This window comes from Belonocnema kinseyi, chromosome 3 (assembly GCF_010883055.1).
Source record: "Belonocnema kinseyi isolate 2016_QV_RU_SX_M_011 chromosome 3, B_treatae_v1, whole genome shotgun sequence".
Lineage (NCBI taxonomy): Eukaryota > Metazoa > Arthropoda > Insecta > Hymenoptera > Cynipidae > Belonocnema > Belonocnema kinseyi.
This window is the reverse complement of record NC_046659.1, coordinates 73,997,215-74,018,432: the sequence shown is the minus strand read 5'-3', so window position 1 is coordinate 74,018,432 and position 21,218 is coordinate 73,997,215. Positions and strand designations below refer to the sequence as shown.

Here is a 21,218-nt window from a genome sequence, read left to right as displayed (position 1 = left end):
TCAAGGTGGCCGTTTTAATGAAAGAAAAAAAAATTCCCGGTCATTTCCCGATTCTTTCCCGGTTCCCATATATTTTTCACCGTCAAACAAATGAAAAAAATCGAACTCTAAAGCCAGCAGTATTTCCATTTGAAGTAATAAAAACGGAGCTTTAAATTAAAGCTTTCAAAGCGGAACACTTTTCAACTAAATAATTTGAAATTAAAGGCAGTTAAATTTCCTAATTTAAAACACTTTTTAAATTATCAGTTGTTCTTATTTTAAATAGTTTTAAATCCTTCACAATCTTGAAAAATTTAAACTTTGTTTGACATTTAAAAACTTTTTTTATTATTTTAGAATTCTTTTTAGTACTTCTAAACATGTTTACAAATAATTCGAATTTTTCCTACAATTTATCCTGCAAATTTTTTTAAATCCTGCCAAATTAAAAAAAATTCCTTAAAATCCTCCAAATTCATTTCTAATAATTTTGTAAATCTTTGTGAATCTTTTTAAATACCGTCTTCAAATTAACTTTTCGAAATAAAAAATCATTTTTATCTTTTCCAGAAAATGTTTCTCATTCCTCTGAAGTTTTTGAAAATTCTGAAAAAGCTTCTACATTTTTTGTTCTAAATCTGCCAAAATCTATATTTGGTTTTAAATTAGGCTGTGGACTATTTGCACCGAAATCTTGGTACGAATAGCCGGATTTTGTCGTCACACGTAGAAATTTCGTTTAAATTATTTGAAATCATTTTAAATTTTTAATTAATTTTGATTTGTTTCAAAACTTCAAAATATTTCCTCAACGTACTCGATTTTTTTCTGAGAATAATCGATGTTCAATTGTTATTTATACATCAAAATTCAACAATTTGACCTATGAATTAAATTTTTTAAATAGAAAAATTGAAACTTAACGTTAAAATCTGGAAATTTTAAAACTGTGAACGATTGCGAATCGCCTTGTAAAGTCAATTATTATTGCCTTTTTTAAACTTTAAGTACAGTTTAATTTTAAGAATCAATAATTAATTCATATTCACATTTGATCAAATAACAGTATTTTTTTTTTTATCAAAAATCTTTTATTTTGAACGCTTTTATGTTTGAATTCTTTTAAGCCTTTAAAACTTAATTTATGAATTCTTTAAATTAGAACATACACTTAAAAATTAAAAATCTAAAATTTGGTTCTAAAAATCTATAAACTAAATGATATAATTGAAAAAGATGACAATTTAACTAATTATTTAAGAAAAGGTTGTAATCAAACAAATTTGTAAAATTCCCGGTAAAAAAAAGATTCACTGTAATTTCCCGGTTTTCCAGGTTTCCCGGTCCAGTGTCCACTCTGTTTATTAAGTGTTCTTAAGGAAGATAATTCTTTTATTTATTTTATTTAATTAATTTAATTTACCCTTTGATGTTTCTATGATGACGGATACAATTTGCTAGATATTTCTGAGATTCTGATTAATGTATAGAATTCGATACAATTCTTGAGCGGATAATATTAGATAGAATCACAATAAGAAGCTTCTGGTAGAAAATTATAAGATTTCTCGATACACTTTGAAAGAAATGTACATTTTTGTCCAGACAAGATTTCATAGTTTCAATGAAAAACTGTTGACAGAATATCATGCCTTTTTTTAATGGAGAGCCTATTAAATTTTACATTTTTATATACTATCAGCAGCGTATAAAATTTCAAGCTAATTTTTTAAACTTTTTAACATTGAACGGAATTACAAAAAGGCGACCTTGCTAATAATAACCGACCCTTTGTCATAAATAACTTATCTTAAAGCAGTGATGTTACATGCAAGACTTTTAAAACCCATCTTTAATGTTTACGGTTTTTGTGAATGCATATTTACGATAAGCTTTGCTTCTTATAGTCTGCTCTGAATTTTTTTCTCATGTTGTAAATCATCTCTAATTTTTTTTTAATCTTCAGATATTTTTAAAATATCAAACTCATGTCTTCAAACATTAAAGTTTATCTTGAAAAGATAAAGCTCTTTTAAGTTTGCATAAAAATGTCTTTAAAAATATTATTTAAATAGTTATATAAGTCACTCCTTTCTAAATAATGCAATTCTTACACATTATTATTAGAACTAAGTTTCATGCAATCTAAGGTGCATTTTATGATAAAAACTCAACAAACTACTACTATAAAAATAGTTTTTTAGGAAATAGAGAATAAATTCGATCTCCTGCAGTTTATAAAATAATAAAATGTAACTCGGTACTACATTGTTGATCATTTCTCGGTATCAATAAACCCATTAAATTTTATGCGAGCCTGGAAAGGAAACTTCTTATATAAGCCTCATCGAACAAAAAATCACAAAACAATTACGATTTGTGACTAGAGTGTTGGGAAGATTACGTGCGTCTCCCTTCTAATTTTCCTTCTTTTAATAAATACAAAAGGAAATAATAAAAAATAGATAGACAGAAACGTCCAATCGAGACGAGAAAACCAGTATATGAAAAATAAGAATAGACCTGATTCCCGTCTAGGCGAGTCGATTAGCCTAAATTGACAGCAATAAATAACATTTCACGCGTACTCGATCATTCCCAACTTATATTTATCCTAAAAGAAAATGCCGTCAATATTTGCAGATAGAAATTTTTATATTCAGGGTGGCCGAAAAATATAACTTTCAAAATTGTCTGACTTTTCCCTGATTTTTCCGTGATTATTTTCCCCATCTATTAATATTGAAATACTAGCATTTTATTCTTGTAACACTCTTGAAATAAGATATTTCTTGAACGGAATAAAACAATACAATTTCAGAGTAAAAATGAACAAAAACGTTGAATTTATAACAAACAAGATTAAATTTGTAACAAAATAATTAAGTTTTCAACAGAGTAAAGTTCAATTTTTAGCAATCAGTTGAATTTCCACAAAAAGATTAATTCTCGACAAAAAACGTATGTAGCAGATGATATTTCAACGAAAAAGAACAAAACAACTAATTTTCAACAAAATAGTTCAAATTTCCACCAGAGTTTAATTTTCATAAAAATAATGAGATTTCAACAAAATAGATGAATTTTTAACGAGAAAGGCGAATTTTTTAACCAAGAAGATAAAATTTCTAACAAAAAAAAAAACGAATTTTTAAAGAAATAGTATAATTTTCAACTTAAATAATCTATTTTCAACAAAAAATCGAAGAGTTAAATTTTTATGAAAAAAAAGAATTTTTAAGAAAAAAGGATTTATTTTTAAACATGAAAAAGTTACATTTTCAGATTCAAGGCTTAATTTTATACCAGAAAAACAAGATTTTTCGTCAAAATCCTTAAATTTTCCACCAAAAAGTTGAACTTTTAATAAAAAACTAATTAGTTTAACTATTACCGAATTAGTTCAATTTTCAATTAAAAAAGTAAGTCTTTAAAAATTTTAAATAAAGTTTTAAATAATTTTAATTAAAAAAGATCATTTTTTCACCATTGTTTAATTTTTTGCCAAAGAGATACATTTTCAATTAAAATAATAAATCTATAACTAGAATAATTACATTTTTAGTTCAGAAAATCATTTTTCAAGAAAAAAACGAGTTTTTAACCAAAGAGGAGGCTTTGCAACTAAAATGATTAATCTTCAATAAAAAAATTATTTTTTATAAAATAGATTAAACCTTCAACCGAGTATATAAATTTCAAACCAAAAAAGACTAACTTTCATACATTAATTTAATAATAGATATTTTTACTAAAATAGATTTTCTTCTGTAATTAAAAACAGTTGAATTAATTATAAAATGATTAATTTTCAAAAAAATAGTTAAATCCTTAACCAAAGCAAAATAATTTGTAACCAAATAATGGAATTTTTGTCGCAAACAAATAAGTTTATACTATTTACCTTTAAATAAAAAAAGACGAATCTTCAACAAAAAATAGTTCAATTTTTAGTCAAGAAAGATTTTTTTTACGCTAACATAGAAATTTTCAACTCAAAAATATAAACTCTCAAAAGTTCATTTTCGGTTAAAATAATTTAATTTTCAATGCAAGAAGAAAAAATTTCTAACAATGCAGTTGAATTTTCTACATTAAAGGATGAGTTTTCAAAGAAGTTTCTTAATTTTCAACGAAATAATAAAATTTGTAAATAAAAATGTAATCGTTAAGAGTAAGAAACTTAAGGAAAGAAGAAATATAGGGCAAATAAAATACTTCCAAAACCAAGACTTTTGCCAAATTTTTTTTAAATCCCTGAGTCTATGACTTTTAAACGACCCAGAAAATTTCCTCACTTTTCTCTGATTTCCAAGTTTTCTATATCGACGACAGCCCTAAATATTTGTAATTAACTATACGGCTTTTATTGTAATTTAAATTATTCAATTTAAATCTGTAAAAATAAATTAGTTTCCCAGCTTCCTTGAAATAAACTTTTATTGATTGCCCTCCCAGATAGTGATTTTGGGGAATTTTAGTGATTTTCTAGTGGTTACCCTGGTCAGGCGAAAATTAGTCCTTGCATGAGCACGAGACACCAAATTTGTCGCTTCATTGATCCAGCAATCATGTCAAGCTGATTGGGAAAATTTCGATAAACCTTGGCATAATCATATTTTCAAGATTAATCTTTCAGTTCAACGTTTCCCACTGAATCACCAGCTAAGTTGTGGCATCGAGAATTAAATAACTAATTGTATTTTTTTTCTCTGTTCAATATTAAAACAATTTGTTACTTAAAAGCAGGAAAATTCAAAAAGAGCAACATTTTGTGCTTGGGAAAGGAAATAACGATAAGAGTATAAAGTAGGAATTCAAAAATGAAAAAATCCGTATTTAAAGAGGGGGAATTTTTTATGAAGCAGTATACTTAGTTACTACTGAAAACACTCATTAATAAACGTCCGCTTTGAAGCAGAGCATTTTTAAATGACTTTTTTATGACATCTCTTTTGAGCTCAGAGGATGTGAAACGAAAAACAAACGACTATTTTATCACTTCCAACTGAAATAATCTTTTACATCCTCTATTTTATTATCCACATTTTTACAACCTATGAAAACGGATAAAAATTAGGGCCTGGTCTATGTTCAGTGGATTATCCATTTTTTTAAGACTTAAAATGATAACTATTGACACTCTTCAAAAACAGTTTCAAACCAATTTTAAGATCCTTTAAAATAATGCTCACTAAAGCACCAAATATGTGCAAAAATTTATTTAAATTAAATTTTTTAGTAAATTATAAAATTATAAATAACAAAAGTCTAAGGGGCCATCCAAAAAGTTACGTAGAAGCTTTTTTTTTCTTGGAGGGGGGTAGGGTTCGATAAATTTTTAAGATGTTACATGCAGGGGGGAGGGGGTTGAATCTATACTGTTATATAATATTTGTGACAAATCAACATCCTAGGAAATCCATGTATCCAGAATCATAGAATTTAACGTTAAAGTTTAGTAATGTTACAAAAAAAATATTGTGATAATCTTATTAAGAATTAATATGTGTATAATTAGAATAATAGTTTTATTCTTTTTCAAATAGAAGAACAATAAAGATTAAAAATTCATAAATATTTTTAACGATTCCAAGGAATATCAGAAGACTTCCAACAGGATACTTTAAAAGATTCCAAGGGATTTTTATGTAATAATTACGAATTTTATCAGACTTTCGAGGATTTCAGTAATTTTAATGGATTTTAAAGGCTTTTAATAAGATATTAGAATTAACTTTCTAGGATCTTGAAAGATTTAACCAGGCGGGATTTCGAAAGATTTCAAAGGAATGGAAATATTTTAGCGTATCACAAACATTTAATGAAAGTTTGATGAGGTTTAAAATATTCCAAGGAATTTCAAGGAATTTCAAGCTATATCATAAGATTTCAGGTTTTACGGGATTTCAAAGGCCAGAATTTACTATTTTCGAAGTATATCGAAGATTCGGAGATATTTTCAATATTTTACGGTATTTCAATTTCTTTATTTTAAATTATTGTAAGATATCTTAAATATTCCACCAAATTTCAATATTCTTTTCAGAAATTTAAAAGAATTTTAAAACTATTATAGGGTATTTAAAAAGATTCCAAAGAATTTTGAAGAAGTTGTTAATGATTTTAAAAGATTGCAAGGCACTTTTAAGTGCTTTTAGAAATTTCACAAGATTTAAATTTTTTTAAATATTTTAAGGTATTTTAAAGGATTCCTAGGAAGTTTCAAACGATCTAAGAAATTTAAAAGAATATCATGAGGCCTCATGTGACTTCAAGTGATAAAAAAGGATTTTAAAGATTTGAAGCTATTTCCCATATTTTAAGGTTTTCCCGAAAATTTGACAGATTTATTTAATAATTATTTATTTATTTACTACATACCTGATTATATATCTTTTATGTAAAATCTCGTTTTATATTCTAATGTTTTAACGTTTATTATGATCGTAATCGTCCTTTAAAATGTTTAAATTACTTTAAGTCACAATTCGCATGTGGAAAAAAAATGAGAAAAATGCATAACCAATATTATATAATTATAAATATGTGCTAAGAATAAAAAGTAATTATACGAAATTAAGTATTCGAACAATATTTTTCTACTGGATGACACGGTAAATGACGTAGAATCTGACGTTTCTTTTCTACGCCGTGCTTCATTGCCTTCATTTTCGTCAGACCTTAAAAATAATTTTTTCATATTGAATATTAAGTTAAAATCACGACTTACGTACATATTTAATTCTAAGAATTCTGTTTCTCCGTTTCACGGTACACACTATGCAAATCATAACTTTCAACAGAATATACAGAATATAAATTTTAAAACAAATTTTCGGATTTTCATACTGAAAATATTAATTTCCAACAAAAAAAGTTAATTTTCAACAAAATATTTGAATTTTCTGCCATTTTCAAACAGAAAAGATGAAATTTCAACAAAATATTTGAATTTCCAGCGAAACTTTAATTTTCAACGAAATTTTCGAATTTTCTACCAAAACTTGGATTTTTAACAAAGTAGTTCAATTTTTAAAGAAATAGTGGAATTTTCAACCAGAACGGACGAATTTAAAACAACATAGCTTAAACCCGTACAGGTATTTTTTTTCTAAAAGAGATGAAGTTAAGAGATTTCCAACAAAAAGTTAAGTTTCAACCAAACTTTCGAATTTTTCACCAAAATATTTGCATTTTCTACCCAAAAAAACTAGCTTGTGAAACGAGATAGTTAAGTTTTCAATAAACGAGATACATTTTCAACTAAAATTTAGAAATATGAACCAAAAAAACTGAATTTCCAACAGAGTAGTTCAACTTTCAACCAAATAGTTAATTTTTCAATAACAAAAAAAATAAATAAGAAAAAGCTTAACCTCCTATAGAAGTTTTAACAAAATAGTTGAATTTTCAACCAGATTTTGTGTTATTTTTTAACCTGCTAGTTAAACTTTTTACCATAATAGTTAACATTTTTAAAAACACACCTGATTTTTTAAACAAAATAGATGAATTCTTAATAAAAAATATAATAGTTGTTTATAGAATTATATTATAATAGTTGTTATTATTTCAATCAAAAAATATTACAATTTAAAATCAAACACAGTTGAATTTAAGCAAAACAAAAATAAGAATTTTCAACCAAATAGCTGAATCCCAAACCAAATACGATTAATTTTCTGCCAAAATAGTTGAATTTTTAACAACAAAAAAAAATACTCTTATACCAAAAGAGATAAATATTGAAACAAAAAAGGGGAATTTTAAACCAAGAAAGAAAATAAATTACGACTAAATTGTGGGATTTTCAAAAACGAAAGAGACGAATTTTCTACAACATAGTTACCTTTCAATCAAATAGTTGAACATTTAACAAAATTAAATAATTGTGAACAGAATACATGATTTTTCAACCCAATTTTTAGCGCCGATTTTGGGTTTGACGGTGGGTGGGAACTAACTCATTATAGCCCGCTCCTGTTACACCTACCTGCGGCATCAATTCTCGGAAGGGATATAGAAAGGAGGGCTACTTAAGGGTTTCACTGTAGTTGAATTTTTAACAAGAAATATAATAGTTGATATTAGTTAAAACAAAAAAGATTATAATTTAAAATCAAACACAGCTGAATTCAAACAAAACAAAAAACGAATTTTCAACAAAATAGCTGAATTCCTAACCAAATCAGATTATTTTTTCATTAAAATAGTTGAATTTTCAACCAAAACAAAGATACTATTATACTAAACGAGATAAATACATATTTAAATGGAAAAGCCGAATTTTAAACCAAGAAAGAAAACAAATTATCACTAAATTGTGGGATTGTAAAAACAAAAAGGAAGAATTTTTTACAAAACAGTTACTTTTCAATCAAATAGTTGAACTTTTTACCAAATAGTTAAACATTTAACAAAATACATAAATTTTGAACAGAATATATGAATTTTTAATCAAAATAATCCAATTCTCACCAAAAAACTATAATAGTTGATATTATTTCAACCAAAAGACATTTCAATTTGACATAAATCACAGTTGAATTCAACCAAAAAAAGACAAATTAAAAAATAGCTGAATTCTCAACCAAAAGAAATTAAATTTCTACCCATAACTCACCCCCAAAAAAAAGTCTCAAATTAACTGAAATTAAAGTTCCAAGTTACTTAAAAAATCGTAACTAAGGTACGTTACAAGTTATTTTTAAAAATGATAACGAAGTCACCCTAAAAGTTACAAATAACGTAATTTTCAGTAACTCATTTACTTGTAACAAGTTACTACCCAACTTTGGATCCTACACCGTTTCCGGCGTAATTTAAGTAGTCGTTTCTAAAGAAGTATCATACGTAGTTTACTATGTAGTTTATGGCCTAGTTCACGACGCGGGGGTTTTCATTATGAAGTAACTAAATTGTATCTAATAAGACAAAGGCTATAAATATTTGAAAAAATTACGTAAGTCATGACAAAATAATAAACTGAAAGCTTATTCAACAATAATCTTTTTTAACGTTCAAAATTTTAATTAAAAAAAAAAAAACAATTCATGAAATGCTGGAGCGTGAAGGTCGAAAAGAGGATTGTGGGCTGCATCTACAAGCTTGGTTCACCTTCATGAGTCAATATGGCTATTCAGACAATGCACATTTTTTTCTTATTTCTCTCATTTAAATTTTCCTTTGTCAGGCCAATAATTTTCATACATAGTTTCAAGCAATAAATTTTCTTTACAACATTTTTTAATTTGTGACTCCAGACAGTAAATAGCATAATTTCGTATGGAGGTCATGAACATAAATGTACATTGTGGATTATACGTAACACGAGTTTGTCATTTCCGTAAATTAGAAGATGATCTGATAATGTTCGCAAATGAAGAAAATTTCCTCAATTTTGATTCATAACGGCTAAAAACTGGGATATTTGTAAAGTAGTTCTAATTTGAGTTACTCATTTTGAAAGCCTTGACCACACGTAATTTATTCTGATATATAAATAATTTTTAAGGAATTATTAATTTAAATTTATTTTTACTGAAAATTGAATTTTAGAGACGATCGGTATTACAACTTAAAATGACTGCCCTCAGAGAAAATATTATGGAAAATTAAGTATTTTGATGTAAAATTAAGGAAAATTATGTATAGTCCTATACATAATTTTCTTTACAATGATGTTTTTTTCGAGTAGGGGAAACGGCCCTATAGTGAATGATACAACCTACAGTCGATAATCATGAATTAAAAATAACAATGCTTGTAAAATAATTAATTTAATTTATTTAATATTTAAGACACTATACGCGTTAATAAATTTAATTAAAAATTATTTCTTTTTCTCTTATTAGTGAATGAAATGAAAATGAAAAAAGTAAAGGATCAAAATAAAATTATAATTAAAAATGAATATGAAAAAAAAAGAAAATTTCTTAACGGTAGACAGTTCATTGATATTTCCTCTACTGATGAAAACTGCGGGCTTTTTGTCATCAATTTTATTTTTTCAGACGATAATCAGATAATAATTACATGGTAATAGCAAATTATGTTTGGGATCTCTGATTCAGCAACCTCGTTAAGAAATCCTGCGTCGGTCAAGGATTTGGGAAATAACCTTCTAGAAATAAGTATACAAGTTTAATACGAATTCCATTGTCATTTTGATCTCGTAATGAACGATGCGTACTTCTAGAGGCGGAGGACATAGCCAGAAACGTATTTGTAGGTCAAGCGAAATCGTGATTCGTAATAAAAAAATTTTAATTTGTTTTAAAAGTTGCTAAAATTGATTTTATTTTTAAGAAATATAATCATAAATTTAATACATTTGAAAACAGGAAACTTTGAAAGAGCTTTTTTTGTAACGATACATACGTTTTTAAAAGCAAAAAAATCTCTAACTACTGAATCGAGAAAATAAACCGAAAAGATAATCAATTCTGTAGGTGCAAAAATTATTTTAAAAGAAGAAATAAAGCAATTTTTACGAAAATAGGGAAAACATGCTGTTTAATTAAATTAATGTAGGTACTAATACTGAGTTCCAATTGAACTGCTTTAAATTTTTAATACTTCAAGGAAAAAATATTGCATTTTAACCAAATAGATATATTTAAATTAAATTTTTAACGTAATAACTGAATTTTCTACCAGAAAGGATAATTTTCAACTAAGAAAAATATTTGTCAGCCAAATAGATGAATTCTCGACTGGAATAATGAATCCTTAATCAAAAAAAGAATAAATTTATACCGTAAGAGGCGACTATTAAAAACAAATCATCATCGAAAGGGATTCTTTAGTAAAGAAAGAAACGACATATCAATCTCATTTTAAAATTTTCTGACCAAAAAGACGAATTTTTAAGCAAACAATGAAATGTTCAACACACAAAGACGAGATATCGAAAAAACGGTTGAATTTTCAACGAAAAAGGTTGACTTTTAAGAAAATTGTTGAATTTAAAACAAATTAATTAAATGTTTAACGTAATAAATTTCCAATAAAAATAGATTAATTCTTAACCAAAAATTTAATAGTTGACTATTTAGTTCAGTTCGCATTTAATTAGATTAACGAGAAAAGGGGAAAAGAAGAGAATAATGGAAAGATTGTGAAGCCTGCGATAAATAAATAAGAATTTTGATTCATTTTTAATAATTTTAAAATATATGATAAAATATCTAAAAGAGTATATGTTAGTTGTGGTTTTAGAAACAAAATTTCGAAAAGCGAAAATAAAAATTTAAACTTGTATTGCATATTAGGACCTTCTGATAAATCATAAGTAATTCAAAGTTATAATTGCAATTTATAATAATTTTTACATTTATGTTTTTTGTCTTTTCGTTATCATATCATAATCCCCTTTTAATCCTCACCCAGAAGAAAATCCTCACGATTTAACAGAATCTGCATTTGCAAAAATAATTAGTTTTCAGGTTCTACGAAATTTTTTTCACAAAATTGCACTAAATATTGAATTATGCAAGTTTTTTCTCAGTAAAATAGTGCACTTAGGAATTAGAGGTATTGTGATTATTCGTTGCATACACCAAGAATTATTTTCGTTCGAACTGTGCAAACTGTGACAATTATCGACCATTATCTACTTATTTACCTTAATCTTACTCATTCACAGAAATATTTTCTTAATAATTTTATTTAAAATTTATATTAGCCATACATATTTATTCAATTTTAATTCCTGGGGCTGATTCTACTACAAATTTAGTCCAGGACAAAATTCTAAACCTTTATATCAGTATGCGAGCGTAATCGGAAATATGGGTTATTTAATTCTCCGTTTGAATAACTTTTTTTGAGTAGAAAATCGTCGTCCTAAACAATTTAATAAGTCCAATTTTGGAATTAAAATAACATTTTAATTGATTTCTTTTACATTGATATTTTAAAATATCTTAAAATATGTAAAAATAATAGAATACTATGTGGAATTTAATCCCAAACTTTGCTGCTTTAGAAGTAACAAGATGCAACTTATGTATAAGAATTTTATATCCACGGGTGACAGAAAAACTGCATTTTTAAAATGCCCTGACTTCTCCCTGACTAATTTCTTATTTTTCCTTACCATTAATATCTTTAGGACCTAAACTCTAATGTTACAGCATTTTTGATGCAGATTCAATTATGAATGGAAAAAAAATTAATTTCAATTTACACATTTTTTATTTAAATTTATTTTTAATTAAATTTCAAACCGACAAAGTGGCTAATTTCTAACACAAACGTTACTAAGAGTGATAAGTGTTTCTAAATTGAAGGGCAAAACTGCCCGGTCCACTTGAGTATTTATTGGGTTCAAATAATGCAATTCGATTAATTTTTTTTACAAAGAGCTCTAAAGCCCCGTTCTTAGTAAGATTCCAAATTTAAAATGTTTTAAATTGCTCTATGTAAACAAAATAAAAAGTAAAATTGGCCAGATAGACGGGTCTTTATATTTGTTAAACAAATTTCCAAAATTTCAACACCGTATTTATATTTTTTAAATTATAAAGTCCAATATAAAACATGTAATTGGTCACGTGACACTGCCACATGCCTTTAAAAGAATTCGACGAAATTTATAACGATGCCATGTCAATTTGAACGAATTCAAGGTATATCCATAAGATTTTAAAACAATTTACATTAACTTTGAATTAATTGGAATAAAATCGAAAAATTTCATAGATTTCATTCAATTTGGAGTAAATGTAAGGGAAGTGAGCTGAATTCGATCAAAATCCTTTCAAATTATTGAAATCGATTAAAACTCTTTAAAATTTCTTAAAATATTTGCAAAAATACCTTGTAATATTTAAAAGCAATTGAAATTCTACAAAGTTTTTTAATTCCTGTGAATAAATTCTTCGAATTCAAGTAAATTCTTTAAAGTCAGTTAAATTTTTTCCAAAATCCCTTATAATCATTAAAATCCTTGAAAATACTTTAAAACTTTTTAACACTCCTTAAAATTTATTGGATCTTTTAAAAGTGACCTGAAATTCTTTGAAATCTCTTCAAAATATTCAAATCTATTAAAAATTCTTCAAAATCGTTGAAAATAACCGAAATTATTTTAAATCCTTTGAAATCCCTTAAATCTTTCTAAAATTCTTGCAAATTCCTTTGAATTTGAACAAAAATCCTCAGAAAACTTTAAAATCATTTAAAATCCGTTTGAATGATTAAAATAATTCAAATTCATGAAAATCGTTCAAAATCTTAAATTTTTGTATACAAATTCTTTTAAATCCATTAAAATATTATTAAATACTCTGAAATTCTATTAAATCTGGTTTTCCCTTAAATCATAGAAAATTTATTAAAATACCTTGAGGGCTTTAGAAATCCTTTAAATAATAGACATATTTATAAAACCCGATTTAATGTTTAAATCCCTTAAAATCATTAAAATCCTTTCAAATAACTTCAAACTATTGAAATCTATTGAAAATACTTCGAAATCTTTTAAAATGACCGAAATTATTTTCAATCCTTTGAAATCGCCTAAAACTAAATCTCAAATATTCTGTGGAATCCCTTCAATCTAATCTATTAAAATTTCATTGGAATCTTTTAAAATGCCCTAAAATATTTCCAATGTTTTGAAATCCCATCAAATGATTAAAATCTCTTTAAAATGCTTCAGAATCTTTTAAAATGCCCAAAATTATTTTCAATCCTATGAAATTACTTTGAACTTTTTAAAGCTTTTGAAAATTCCTTAAAATTTTAGGAAATACCATTAAACCTGAAAAATCCTTTGGAATCCCTTCAATTTAATTAAATCTATTACAATTTTAATAAATTTTTTTAAATGCCGTAAAATATGTCCAATGTTTTGAAATTCCTGCAAAATTTTTTTAATTTTCGAAAATCTTAAAAAGTCTTTAATTTGGAAATAGTTTTAAATATTTAAATATTTTTAAACCATCCTGAAACCTTTTTGATCCTACAAAATCGTTCTATAACTTCCGACAATCTCGTAAATTCTTTAATACCCGATAAAATTTTTCTGCAAATTCCTTTAAATCATTAAAGTCCTTTGATATCCCTTTACATAAAAATCTATTGAAAATTCTTCGGAATCTTATAAAGTACCCGAAGTTATTTCAAATCCTTTGAAAATTTGTAAAGCTCTCGAAAATTCTTTGGAATTTTTAAAAATATACAAAAATCTTTAAAAAATCCTTTGGAATTCCTCCAAATGATTGAAATGAATTAAAATTTCATTGAAATCTTATAAAATACACTAACATATTTTGAATAATATTAAATCTTTTGAAATCTCTCGAATATTTCTAAAACCCTTGGAAATTTCCGCTAATTTTTAAAAATACTCTAAAACCTGAAAACCATCTGAAATTTCTTGAAATTATCCAAAACTGTTAAAAATTTTAAGAATCACTTACAATACTCGAAAATCTATAAATTTCTTTTAGAATCACTTCAAATGATTTGAAATCTATTATAAATGCCTCCGAATCTTTTAAAATACTTTAAAGTTTCAAATATTTTGTAAACTTTTGAAATATCTTCAAATTATTTAAAGTGACTCAAAAATACTGTGTGAAAGTCCTGATTAAACTCTCTGACATACCCTGATATTTTACATTTTTTATATAAATCCCTCATTTTTGCCAGATTTTTCCTTGGCCAACAAAATTTCTTCACTTTTGCCTGATTTGTTTTTCCTGACCTACGACCAACCTGAAATTGCTAAGAGTAAGAAAAGTAGCGAAACGAAGTAATTTTATTCTTGGTTAAAAGTGAATAAACCATTGCAACATTTCTTCTACTCGTATTACGACTGATCGGTTCGCATTTCCGCTAATCGAACTGATGAATGCACTTTGCAGTGTGAAAGGAGAGAACTTACTACCAGTGCCAATTCATTTAGTTACATTAAATCAGTTAACATTACTTTATTTGACTCCTCTATAAATAAAATACTATTTGATAATAATTATCACATTACTTATTATTGGTCTGATATTTTTTTATTATTAAATTTGGAAGATAATCAGATCACGCTCGTGATTTTAATCACCAGAGATGCTATTTATCACAGGTGAAAGAATCTCCGAAGGAATTTTATAACTTGAAATGTAAAACTTGATGATTTATTAATATCCTTTGAACGATAAACTCCTGTCTGCATTAATACCGTTTATCTCACCGGTTTTTATTATTAGGCACCGTTATTTTTGTAAATATATATAGCCGAAGGAGTAGCGGTATCCAATCATTCTCGCAACGTTTTTTTATTCTGAAATTTTTTGAAAACTGGTTTCCAGTCGTGTAATGAACGGTACCTGTTAAATTAAAATCATTTTGCATAATACAACTCTTAACTATTTTATTGCTATTTAATTAGTGTTCCATTAGTATTTTATTAACACCTCATCCGGTTTTTGTTAATTTTCCATCCTGATAATATGTCCTAATTTTCTTAATTCAAACATGTGAACTGCACTTTTTCCTACCGGAAGAAAATCGTAGAATCGTGACACATTCACTGGCATAAATTTAAAAAAAAAATGATAGTATTGATTCGTGCCAAATGAGACTCGTCGCAAATGAGCTCAGTTCTCGTGAGATAAGATATGAGAAATAAACAAAAACCACCGATATACAATGTAAATAAAGATACATTCAAAATGCGAGATTTGAATTAGCACGAGAAAAGTACATCAAGCAGACTTAGAGAAAAGTGATCCGTATTGAAATAACTTTAAATTTGCGACATATTTCAAATGTGTAATAAAAAGCCTTGCCAGTTGTGCGATTTTCGACTTTCGAATTTTAATTTCAGGATAGCTGCAAATCCTCATTTTCAAAATTCTAGGACTTTTCCCCGATTTTTCTCTACTCAATTTTTCTATTTCCTTAGCTATTAATAATGAAATTTTAGAATTTTACATGTTTAATATAAAACAATTTCAGATGAACAATTGAACTTATTTACTTATTTATACAAAAAGTTATTTTTCTACCACTGAAGATGAATTCTCAATACAAAAAAGATTTACTTTTAAGAAAACTGTTAAATTTTTAACAAAATAGTTCAATTGTTAACCAGCTTCTTAAATTTCAACCTATAAAGATGAATTAAAAAAATTAAACTAAAATAGTTGTATTTTAAAACAAACGGCTGAATTTCCAGCTAAAATGTCGAATGTTTTAGAAAACAGTCACTTTTGAACCCAAACAGATTGATTTTCAACAAAGAAGTTATATTTCAACGAAAGAATTAACTTTTTAACAACTTAATTTTTAACCAAGTAGTTTATTTTCCAACATGCTGTGATGAATTTACAAAAAATGCAATATTTTAAAGAAGATTAAATTTCATAAAAAAAAGAATATTCAAAAAAATTATCTAATTTTTCAAGTTAGAAATTAATTTTAAAGTCAGATGACGAACCTTTCAACCATTAAGACAAATTTTCGATAAATAATGATTTTGCAGTTAAGACAAAAAATAGTTTGTATCGAAATTGTTGAAATGTCAAGGCAAAATACGAATATTCTGTAAAATAGTTTATTTATCAATCCGAAAGTATAAATTTATGAATAAAATTATACATCTTTAATTTCGATAGTGACATTTTTAGTTAAAGCGAAAAATTTTCATTAAAAAAAAAATAAGAATTTGCAACCAAAGATATAAAAATTCATCTAAAATAATGAATCTTCAACAAAAAAAATTAGTTTTTAACAAAGTGGTTCAATATTTAACTACGTAGTTGAATTTTAAACCAAGCAAGATGAATTTTCAACGAATAATATAATAGTAGATATTTCAACCAAAATTGATTTTAAATTTGAACAAAATGCAATCGAATGCAACCGAAAAAGACAAATTTTTTCACAAAATAATTGAATCCACAACCACAAAAGATTAATCTTTAATTAAACAGTTGCGTTTTCAGCAAAGAAATTAAATTTTCATTATAAATAACATATGAAATTTTAAATTGTAAGGACTAATTTTTAACAGTGAAATAGTCAATTTCCAAAAAATAGTTGAATTCTCAACAAAAGATGATGCATTTTCAACAAAAAATTGCATTTTTACCCAAAAAAGATACCATTTCTACTAAAACAGATGAATTTTAAAATCAGAAAGACGAATTGATTGATTTTTAACCAAACAGCTGCATTCTTATCGAACACAAAAAATTGAAACAGATGAACTTTTAAATCATAAAGACGAATTTTGAACATAAAGATAATAAGAAACTTTTATAATCAATCCCAGTGAAACTTTATAAACTGAAACTACATGATTGAATCATGAAGACTTCATAAATAACTTTTATGTGGTGACTCAAGGCAATTTCTGTGTTTATAAATCATTCAAAGAACTGTGTAATAAAATTATGATTTTCTAATTGATATTGATTGATGAAAGTAGCGGATTCATCTTCATATTAATTGAAAAAAGAGAGTTCCGTTGAATTAAAATAAATTTAGAATAATTCCGCCTACTTAATTTATGCATATGCTTATGCTGGTATTAAAATAAATAACATTAAGAGAGAGAGAGAGAGTTGAAAATACTCTAGAAAGAAAGTTCTTCCTTTTGAGGAGAGTCAACAATCAAAGAAAGTAACCCACAATATTGGAAACACTTTTTTCGCATAGTGCCTTTTATTCTTCAGAAATCTATTCGCTAGTCGTAATATGTTACAAGAAAGGAATTTGTAATTCGTAAACTTGCACCATGAACCGCAGATCGTATTTCATTGTGACATGCTTGAATGGGACTTTCACTCAATTTTCTGAACACACGCACTTTTATTCCTATTTAAAAAGAAAATATATTTTTTAAAGAGAAGTATTATTTGTATTTAATGCTAATTTAAGAGCTCAAAACTCTAGGCATGTATCGCGTCAAAAATCAGATCTCAAAAAAACTAATTTTTTAATAATTTTGCGAATCAAATAAGTATACTAATCATGTAATTTGAAATTAAAAACATTTTTAATGACATTTTGATACTTATAAAAACATTCTGTTTACGATTTTTTTAACGGTGATTTTTTCTTACTATCGCTTCTTACCAATTTTTGAAAAATAGTAATCTGAATAGAAGTCAATTTTCAAAGTTGAACAATATTTCATTCTCCCTGAACATTAATAGTCAAACAAAACTTATTATTCTTGTAATATTTGTAGCATAAAATATTTTAGAAAAGGAAAAAAAAATATTTCCGATTAAAATTGAAACATTTCATCAAAAACAAAATTAACTTTCTGCCATGAAAGATAAACTTTCAAACCAACAGGATGAATTTTCAATCAAAACCATTGAATTTTCAACCAAGAAAAAAAAATAGATTTTTTAGTCACGAAATAAGAAAAAATCATATAATTTATTGAACATTGAAGCCAAAAAAAGAATTTTCACTAAAACTGTTGGATTTTCAAACCAAAAACATGAATTTTCAACACTAATGTTACTTTTCAACTAAAGAAATTTAAATTTGGATAAGTAGTTTTCTAACAAAAAGATAGTATTTTCAACTACAAAATATCAATTTTCAACAAAAAATGTTAAAGTTATATTTTTAGTGAAACAAAAATGTTAAGCCAAAAAAATCATTTTTAACAAAAATAGTTCAATTTTCAACCAAACAGATGAACTTCAAAAAACATGTTTAACAAACTAGTTCATTTTTTTTCTGAATAGTTATACTAATATATCATCAATATAATATTATTATGTTTGTATTATTATTTATATTTTATTTATTTATTTGATTTTTTCTAAAATTTAAAATCTTCATCATTTATGATTAAATTTTCGGTCAAAAAATTAATTTGCTTAAAAAAAGAGCGAATTTTTAACTGAAGAGATAAGTTTTCAACTACAATGATGAACCTTTAACAAAAAAATTACTTTCTAATCAAGTTGATTCACTTTCAGCCAAGCATTTTAATTCTGAATAGAATAGTTTAATTTAACTAAAATAGACGAATTTTTAACTACATAATTGAATCCTTAACCAAAAAGGAATAATTTAGAACCAAGCGTTGCATTTTTATGTGAAAATATGAACTTTTTATAATAACAAATAAATTTTTAAAGCAAAACGACCAATTAAAAAAAAAAAGTTGAATTTTCAACCCAGAAAGATTAAGTTGAATTTCAAACATAAAAATAAGAGCTTTCAATAAAAATGTTCTTTTCTACTAAAATAATTTAATTGTCAGGCCAAAAAGACGAATATTCTACCAAAAAGTTGAATTTTTAATGAAAAAGGATAAGTTTTTAACAATTATTGTTCAATTCTCAAAACAAAATAATACAACTTTTATATTTAAACATAAATATTTTTCATAAATGGATTAAAACAATGTGAAATACAAAAGTAAAATTTTTAATTTCGTTATCCTTAACAGCTATTAAAGTGGCTTCCAAGGAAATTCCTTTACTTTTGCAAGACTTTTGTCAAAATATCTCACTTTTTCGTAATTTTCCCTGACGAATAAAATTCCTTGATGTTCATGTTTTCCCTGTTTTACGACCACATTATCTTTGGATGAAATCGTTGAAATAATCTTTATTTAAAGATATTTTTTTCAACCAAAAATAGCTATACAGATTATTTGCTTATTTTCAAAATTGGAAACAGTAGAGTTGTCGGGAAATGTTTCGCCTAAAAAATAAGCCAGACTTGATCAGAATTGATTTTTTTTTAATTGGTAAAAAGCGACAGTGAGAAAAAAATTAACTTACAAAAACTATTATTAAAATAATTATTTTTTGTAGGTATTAAACTATTTTCATGAAAAATAATGTGTTTTCTTTCACAAGACTAGACTGGTAATATGATTTCAATTTCTTAAATCATAGAAACCTTTTTTTTATGGAGACTTAATTTATGGCACGACAACCCCCTTAATAGATTGTTAGTCTAAATTCTATTTTTATATTTAAACCATTTTTATAAATAACTTCCGGGAGTATTCTAAAAATACCCAAATGATAAAAGACACTCCGTAAGTGTGAGTCTTTATCACTTAGAATGTTGTCGATAATCAGTAAAATCAGGTTCTAACGTATTTTGGAGGCTATCATTATTATCATGCCTACAATACTCTTCCTTTCTCTCCTTAACTGAGGTAAAATGAAGATGACTTTTACTGCATTATTTTATTATAAATGCATCTATTATAATTTATCGGGTGCGATATAAATTTCGTTTTTAAATCTTGAATCGATCAATCCTTTCTTCAATGATCGATCAAAACACGTGAAAGTGCAAGAAGATTCTCCAGTCAAATGATCAAACGATAAAATGTAATTGTCGTTTTATCGTCATAATTTATATGTTCGTTTATTATTATACTTCAATATGAAAAATTTATTGAGTATGTCCTCTCTGATTTGTAACATCAACGCTTGGAAAGACTGCAGCGTATTTTGTTATCGACTGCCTCGTGCATTGAAATCACGAGATTCTGTGAAATCTAAACTACATTAGAATCTTAAATTACACCAAAAAATTTCAAACGTAGTCATTTTTAATGCAATTTTTGTCATAAAAGGGAAAAATTGTATGAACTCTTGGAGATTAGGATTTATTTTTATTTTTTTGGTTCTGTAGTTTTTATCAAATTTTCAAATGGCAAATGAATCGTGCACCTGCACCTATATTTTTATAATTGAGCCTTCCCACGTTTCCCCACGACCTTTTGGTAAATCGACCTGAGAACTGGTCGCGAGATGAATCCAACGATTCTCTCGATAACGTCAGTGAACTTTCGGCAAAAATTACACCGCACCTTAATTTAGGCTCTTACGGAATCAACAAAATATCATTTCTATCGTAGGTTAACAAACTTTCTCTATCTGAAATTTAAATAAACTCGTCAAATACCTGTCTATCTTCTATGGCTCAGCCACTAAATGAATTACATAATTTTGGAATGTGATAAACTTCTTTTGTTGAAGTAAATTCGTAACAACATTATCTGTTAAATCTCAAAACATAAAAGAGGAACATGACCATTTCTAAAACAGCGTTATTTGTTTGCATTCAAAGAACGAACGTCTCTGTTTTTCGCACGTGTTAGATAAAGGGAAGTCTTAACACTTGCGAAGGAATTTTAATCAAATATTAACTATCAGAAAAATCCTCGCTTTAAGCTGAATAAACAGCAACCATAAATTTAAATAATATTATTGCTTTGTTTAAATCAG

At 26.1% G+C, this 21,218-nt stretch overlaps 1 protein-coding gene across 4 annotated transcripts in view; it reads right to left on the bottom strand.

Moving 5' to 3' along the window:
• Nucleotides 1-21,218, bottom strand: part of LOC117170364 (neprilysin-2-like) — an 85,823-nt gene that overhangs the window by 64,193 nt on the left and 412 nt on the right. The window lies entirely within an intron of this gene.